We start from the raw sequence: 8398 nt of genomic DNA, 5'->3' as shown, positions 1-8398 counted from the left end.
ACAGGAGCAGCTGGGTGAGTGCACACATGCATGTACACAAGTGCAATTCACACATGTGCAGGCGATAGCTGGTAAGGTTTTCCTGAGACAACACACCTTTGATGTATGGGCCCATTCAGCAATGCCTCCTTGTAGTAAGATTTTCTCTTTGTCACTATACTACCCCACAAATTATCTGCTTCCTGTGAGTCTTAAATTAAAAATGGGCCACACACAGTCTGGAAAACAGGGGAGAACTCCATGCTTCTCCCTCTGCCTGTGTCTCTGCCTCTCTCTGTGTGTCTCTCATGAACAAATAAATAAAATCTTTAAAATAAATAAATAAACAAACCAGCCTTACTCCAGAAGCCACCCCGTTAGGCTTCAGCCGGGCCCTGACTCGGGGCTGTGGTGGGCAGGGGACAGCAGAGATTACCAGCACCAGGATGTGGGCTGAGCCCACAGAAAGCCAAGAGCCTGGTTGTGACAGGCTGTGCAGTCTTGTCACGGGGAAAATGTACCCACTTTCTGCCCTGAGGGTAGACCTTGGGCTGGAGTCCCTCAGATGCCTTATGACTAAAAGGAATTAGAGCCCGGGGAGGCAACTGTGGAAACCTGCACTTAATTCCACTTGCTTTTCCAAGAAATATGATTTCTTTGACTTTTGTGTGCAGCGCCTGACCTAACATTTATTCGTTCACTGAGCAAATATTGAGTTCCACCAGGTGAAAACACACAAAACAATAAAATCAAGACAAGCATCAGGCCTTGAAGACAAAGCTAGCTTTCTCATCATTGCCCTTTTAACCCTCCCACCCACAAATGCCACAAGTAGCAGGATTTCTCCTCACGTTTCTCCCTCAGCCCTGGAGCCAATATAGCTTTCTTCTTGTTCAATTACCAAATATTTCATCAACTGTTAAGATATTACCTGAACCAGTACTTCTGGGAAAGTTTTAGAAAGGAGTAGGAGGCCACAGAGCCGAGACATAATACCTGTGCTGCTGCAAACTCCATTAAGGATAAATTATTTATTAAATTGGATGCAGGGATCCCTGGGTGGCGCAGCGGTTTAGCGCCTGCCTTTGGCCCAGGGCGCGATCCTGGAGACCCGGGATCGAATCCCACATCGGGCTCCCGGTGCATGGAGCCTGTTTCTCCCTCTGCCTGTGTCTCTGCCTCTCTCGCTCTCTCTGTGTGACTATCATAAATAAATAAAAATTAAAAAAAAAAAAATAAAATAAATTGGATGCATTTCCAAACCTGCATCAGTGTTTATTCATTACTTATGTAACTATATGGAAAGTTTTTAGAGCTTTCGCCTAAATGGAGACCTAGAAGGTGTACACATTCCTTGGGAGTTTGCTTTCCCTGCCCCCTCCCCCTTATCCTAAGGAAAGAATTTTTTTCCTTCTTACTTTCCACTTGTGGCCCATCTCAACCTTCCACCTTCCCTAAGTTGGGATGGCACCCATTATTCCCACTCTTTTTTTTTTTTTAATTTTTATTTATTTATGATAGTCACACAGAGAGAGAGAGGCAGAGACACAGGCAGAGGGAGAAGCAGGCTCCATGCACCGGGAGCCTGACGTGGGATTCAATCCCGGGTCTCCAGGATCGCGCCCTGGTCCAAAGGCAGGCGCTAAACCGCTGTGCCACCCAGGGATCCCTCCCACTCTTTTTTTATATCTTTGCTCTCTTTCCCAACACCAGGTCCTTATGTTATGTCTACACAAGGGCTCAAAACTAACTGCCCTCCCCAAAATCTTCCCAAAGCGCAGTTGCAAGCCTAAGATAGAGCCTACATGCCTTCTTTCTCTGTAGTGCCTTCCTCTCCTGCGTTCTTTTTTTTTTTTTTTTTAAGATTTTATTTATTCATGAGACAGAGAGAGAGGCAGAGGCAGAGACACAGGCAGGGGAGAAGCAGGTTCCATGCAGGGAGCCTGATGTGGGTCTCAATCCTGGGACTCCAGGATCATGTCCTGGGCCGAAGGCAGGCACTAAACCGCTAAGCCACCCAGGGATCCTGCATTCTTGAAGGCCAGTGGCTTGCTCCATCGCCCTCCACTTCCCAGGAGCACTGAGTGCCCAGCACCTCACCTCTGTAGTCTTTCTTCCCTTGGCTTCTGGGTGCTCATTCTCCTAGTCTTCCTTCCTGCCCTTGTGCCCCTTCCTTCCCCTCTGGTTCCCTAAACCTAGGGGTTTCCCAAGGGCATGTCCTGACTTCATCTGTCTCAGGAGGTACCCCAAGTGTGTGAAGAGGGCCAAGTGTGGACTGTGCCAATCACTGTGAGCACACGGGAAAGTGGATTTGCTAATTCACTTGACAAATAATAAACAGAGAATATAGGCTATGTGCCAGGCACTGCTCTAGATTCAAGGGAAATGGGCAAACAAGACAGGTAAGGCCTCTGTCTGCGTGGAATTCACAGTCTACTGAAGATACAAGTAAAAAAGCAATTAAGAGTCTATTATGAAAAATACTAAAAATAAAATAAAGGGGCACCTGAGTGGCTCAGTCGGTAAAGTGTCTACCTTTGGCTTAGGTCAGGATCCCGGGGTCCTGGGATCCAGCCCCACATGGGCCCCCTGCTCAGCAGGGAGTCTGCTTCTCCCTCTACTCCCTCCCCTTGCGCTCTCTCTTTCTCAAATAAAAATAGATACATAAAATTTCTTTAATAAAAAGGATATTGGGATCCCTGGGTGGTGCAGCGGTTTAGCGCCTGCCTTTGGCTCAGGGCGCGATCCTGGAGACCCGGAATCGAATCCCACGTCGGGCTCCCGGTGCATGGAGCCTGCTTCTCCCTCTGCCTATGTCTCTGCCTCTCTCTCTCTCTGTGACTATCATAAATAAATAAAAATAAAAAATTAAAAAAAAGGATATTGCCTGAATCATGAACCATTGAATAATGCCCATAAGATCTTTAAGGTTTATTCAGTTGAATTTTGTTTTTTAACAAATGTAATATTACGATGCTATAAGCCAAAGGCTCAGGGTTGGAATCAAGTGGTTTGGACCGTTCCTACCGTGTTGCTACCCAGAGGCCTCCTGGAATCATAGATTCATCATTAGCCTATTTCCTGAGTCAGCGTCACTGAAGGCTACCTGTATTGGGGGCCCCTGCCCCTAGACCAGCCCACTAGTTTCCCCAAGGACAGAAACACGTCTAAGGTGGTGGGTGATTCATGGTGTAGCTGAGAGCTTTGACCCTCTGGGAGACAGGGGCCCACTGTAGGTCCACTGTCCCACACCACAGAATGTAACTGCGCATCCACATGAATGAGTTTCTGGGAGCAGACATAACTCAAGGTAGACCGGCAGATTCTGCCCAGCGCAGAAGGTGGGGAGGGCCCCCAGAGCCTGGGAGGAATCCCACTGGGGAAGCTTGTCCCTCTACCTGCTGCTGTAGGAAGCCCCCCGTGGGCCCAGGGTGCGCAGGGATCCCATGATGTCCACTCTGCTGCCGGGAGAGGTGAGATGCTAGTCTCTGCTAACTCTGATTTGAAAGTCTGGGGCCCCAGTTGACAAAAACAAAGACCAAGGAATAAAGCCAGACCTGAATTTTGGGTTGTATTCTCCACTAGAGGGCGGCTTAAACTTTCAAAAGAAATTAAGCTCTTCAGCATTTGGTAAAACGTGGAGTTCTTTCATGCAAGTTTCCTCTTGAGATTCTAGGCCTTGTGGGAGGCTCTAGGGATGGGAACGGAACAAATCAATGTAGCTCTTCCCCATGGAGCTCACAGACCAGTGGGAGGGAGACACCCTAAGCAAGAGAACACCCGGCGACTGTAGAGTCAGAACCTGCAATCATCGCCGTCTAGGAGAGAGACTCCCGGAGCAGGAACCCCTTTGCACTGGTAGACCTCACCGAGGGGAGGCTATTGGGCTGAAGCCTTCAGGAGAAGACAGAGCAGCCATGGTGGCAGGTGGCAGGGGTTTCAGGAAGATGAGGGGAATCCGGGAAGGAGAGTTGGGGATGCAAGGGGGCGGTCCCCGCTCCGGAGGCTCTGAGGCAGGAGAGAGTTCCGTGTGTTGCAGAAGTAGAAGATGGCCCGTGAGGCTTTGGCAGAGTGACGGAGGAAGTGGCTGCCAAGAAGTCTGCTGGGTAACACAGCCTTAAAGGCTTATGAAGGATGCTCCATGGAAAGTTCAGATATTATTCAGCACGTAATAGGATGCCATTGATAAGCTTCAAGGAAGAAGAGGTGATTTGACTGGTGCTCTGGCAGGAACATTCTGGCTGCTGTGTGGAGAATGCCTCGTAGAGAGACTTTGGTGTTTGGGTACATTTGCTACCTGCCCACACAGATTGTGTAAAACTTTAAACTTTGCTGCAGTCTTGAGGCAGAATTTCTTCTCTGGGAAACCATAGTGTTTGCCCTAAAGGACTTCAGCCAATCAGATGAGGCCCCCACCAAGGTGACCTCTTTCACATGAACCCCGGTGACTGTAGATGCTAACCACATCTTCAGAGTGCCTTCACAGGGACACTTACCTTAGGGTTTAACTGAATGACGGGTACCGGCCACGGTGGCGCACACACCTAATCATCGCAGCATAGGCTCCGATAAAGGAGCCAACTACTGGTACACAGGGCAACTGGGAGGACTCTCCGCGGAATCTTGCTGAATGAAAAAAGTCAATCTCAACAGGTTATATGCTGTATAATTCCATTCATATAACATTTTTGAAATAACAAAATTTCAGGGTGTCAGAGTGGTTCAGTCGTTTGAGTGTCTGCTCAGGTCATGATCTCAGGGTCCTGGGATCAAGTCCCATTTTCAGGCCCCTGCTCAGTGAGGAGACTTCTCCCTCTGTCCCCCACCCCTGCTCCCCGCCACCCCGCCACTCAAACTCTGTCTCTCTCTTGTCAAATAAATAGATAAAATCTTTAAAAGGAAAAAAAAGAAATAACAAAATTTTATTTTATTTTTTTAAGGCTTTATTTATTTATTCATGACAGACACAGAGAGAGGCAGAGACACAGGCAGAGGGAGAAGCAGGCTCCCTGCGGGGAGCCCGATGCAGGACTCGATCTCAGGACTCCAGGGTCACGACCTGAGCTGAAGGAAGATGCGCCATCGCTGCCACCCAGGCGTCCCTAAAATCCATTGACTTTAAATCAATTTTCCCAGTTTTACTTATCTCATCATGTGTGTATATGTGTGTGTGAGCACATACTAAGTTCTATAAAATTTTATAAGCCATGTAGGTTCATATACCCAACACTGCAGTCAAGATACTGACCAGTTCCAACATTGCAAGGCTCTCCCATGTCACCCATTTAGAACCACACCCCCCTCCTTCCTGTTCTCTTTCCTCCACCCCACCCCCACTCCCAGTGCCCATCTCTTTTTACCACTAATTGCTCTTCCATTTCTAAAATTTTATCATTTAGGGACCCCTGGGTGGCTCAGCGGTTGAGCATCTGCCTTCAACCCAGGGTGTGACCCTGGGTCCTGGGATCAAGTATCGGGTTCCCTAAGGAGCCTGCTTCTCCCTCTGCCTGTGTCTCTGCCTTTCTCTGTGTCTCATGAATAAATAAAATCTTAAAAAAAAAAAAGTAGGGGGCAGGCCCCAGGGGCAGAAAGAGCCAGGGTCATGAGGAGTGGTCCACTGTAAACTTTCAAGTTGGGAGGGGGTTAGGGAGAGCGTAAGTCTGAGGAATTTTGGAAGCAAGGCTTCCAGGACCTTGAGGGTTAGCTGTTGTTGGGAAAGGGTCATATATTACTGTCTAGTGAAACCTGAGTCATGAGACCCTTCCGACGTGTATCGGTGGGTCATATGCTTGGGGTGATTGCCGATCTGTATCTGGGGGGTGGAGATCAAGAAGTTTCCAAAGGGACTATTACATCTTAAAGCCAACTTACAGGATCCTGGAGGTTGCGCTCAGATTGCCTTTGGCCTTAGCCAAGCACCAGCCTCGAGGGAGGCAGCCGAGCCCCTGGAGGAATGTCACTCTGCCTCCATCCAGGGGTCAATGGGCCAGGGGTCAATGGGCTGTGAGCAGTAAGGAAACTTAATTTCTCTTCTGCCTTTGTTTCCCACATCAACAAGATCGGAGTTTGTCTCTGCGTCTCTTCGTGTGCTTCCCCTCTTTGTCTCTCTGTCCCTGCCTCCTCCACTTTGTCTCTCTCTCCCACCACGTTATCCAGAATCCTGTTTGGAGGGTGCCTGACCCCAGCCCCAGGAAGAGGCTTGCCATTCGATATCCCAGCAGAAACCAGCACCTGGGGCCTGGTCACAGAGGAAGAGCCCAAGACTCAAATACCATGTTTCCCTTGCAGTTTGAAGGCTGTTTGTCAGCCCGCACCAAGCACCTGCCTTGTACCCTGCTTGTCATCTTCATGCTGTCCTCATTTATCTGTCCAGATGGAGCAATTCCAGGAGCATTCTTTGGCGTTCGGTGCATCTTTTTAACTTAGTCCTTTTTTCTTTTCCCCCCTTTTTTAAGCTGTATGCCTGCCTGGCCCCATCCACGTTTTTTTCAGAGAGGTGGTTTTGTTTCTATGGCAACTGAGGGTCTATTGTAATCAAATATGGAGCCCCATTCAATCGCAGTCTTCTCATCCCCCTGCGGTTTGCTCTGATTTTTATGTTGTATTGTGCTGCTTTTCTTCTGCATCCTCAGGCAGTGGCATTAGTTTTGCTGTATTGGGCAGAGGCCGCTCAGAATGCCACTTTAGATGGCTTAAGAATAGGTACTAAAAACTTTATGTCTGTCTGGGGCACCTGGGTGGCTCAGTGGTTGAGCATCTGCCTTCGGCTGGGGTCGTGACCCTGGGGTCCCAGAATCTAGTCCCACATTGGGCTCCCTGCATGGAGCCTGTCCCTCCCTCTGCCTGTGTCTCTGCCTCTGTGTCTCTCATGAATAAATAAAATTTTTAAGAAAATGCTTGTGCCTAATTGCCCTTTAAAAGAGCAATAACCTCCAAGAACATTTCCCTCAACAACATTCTCTTGTCCTAATAGCATTTGATTTACATATCTGACTCCAAATTGTTCTAGGTCTTTCCAAGCCAACAATAATAGTAATAATAATACGCTACCATTTATTGAATCCATACTATGTGTTCTTGTGTTCTCAAAAAAAACAAAACAAAAAACCAAAAACCCCCAAAACCAAAAACTAGAAGAAAAATGAGGCCAAGGGAACAGACATACAAAACACAAGCCCCAATTCATTAGATTCCATGGACATAAAATTGTCAAACTGGCAAAAGTGTGTCAATTCTTGGTTTATTTTCTTTGTATTTCTTTCATACAGATAGGTACAAGTTTAACTTATTTCAGTTCATGGAACACACCTGGATAGCCTAGCTCTAGCTATAAAATATGGGACTGCAGTGCAGGTCAAGCATTAGCCTTACGAGGCTGAAAAGGCTGCCTGCCTGTGACTTGAAGTCACACGAGGACTCCTAAAACTCTCTCCAGGCTTTACTTGGACATCCTAGCTCCTTAAGCCCTTCTATGCTTTCTTGGACGTACTCATCATTTCGATTACTGCTGGTCTGTTTTTGCCACCAGATGAAAATTCTCAAAGCTAGGGACCTTATCTTGTTCACCTTATTCCCAGTGCCTAACTGTGCCTGGCACCTAGCAGGGGTTCAGCTTTTGTTCAATAAAGAAATCTGCAAATTAAGATTAAATCAGAGCTCTGCTTAAAAACAAACAAACAAAAAACAAACAAACAAAAAAAAAGCAGAGCTTTGGTTTCTTAAATGTGGTCTCTTCACCTCACCAAAAAAAATCTGAAATACTTTATACCCCGTGCTAACATTCTTTTACCTCTGAACCTTCCCGAGCTCAATTCAAGTATTCTTGAGTCACAGCTTTACCTTTCCAGCTGTATTTCACAGAACATGTGAGTAAAATGAACATGTCAACTTCTATTCCACAATCAGGTTTATACAGAATAAAGTGACACCTGCAAAGTACAGAGACGGTTTGCTGGAATAGCATTCTACAGAAAAGCTTAGCATACTTGGTAGACTTTAATGGTACCAATTCTGTAACTTTATAGAGACTTGTTCCTATAAAACCTGGCACCTGTTTAGGCTGCCATAACAAAATGCCATAAGCTGGGTAGCTGATAAACACAAGTCTAGTTCTCACAGTTCTGGAGACAGAAAGTCCAAGATCAAGGCACTAGCATGGCTGAGGGAGGGCCCTTCCCCAGGCTGCTTACTGCCAACCTGTGTCCTCACAAAGTGGAAATGGGCAAGCAAGCTCTCTGCCTCCTTTATAAAGGCACTAATCCCATTCATGAGATTCCACCCTCGAGACCTAAGCACCTTTCAAAGACCCCACCACTCAGCATCATCTTTGGGGGTTAGGACTTCAACATAGGAATATGGGAGTCAGGAGGGGCACAAACATTCAGATTATAGTGTTTCACAAGGGCTAGACATTTATGAA

The sequence above is a fragment of the Canis lupus genome, chromosome 15 (genome assembly GCF_003254725.2).
Source record: "Canis lupus dingo isolate Sandy chromosome 15, ASM325472v2, whole genome shotgun sequence".
NCBI lineage: Eukaryota > Metazoa > Chordata > Mammalia > Carnivora > Canidae > Canis > Canis lupus.
The sequence above is the reverse complement of the archived record's forward strand: the minus strand, read 5'-3'. Positions refer to the sequence as shown.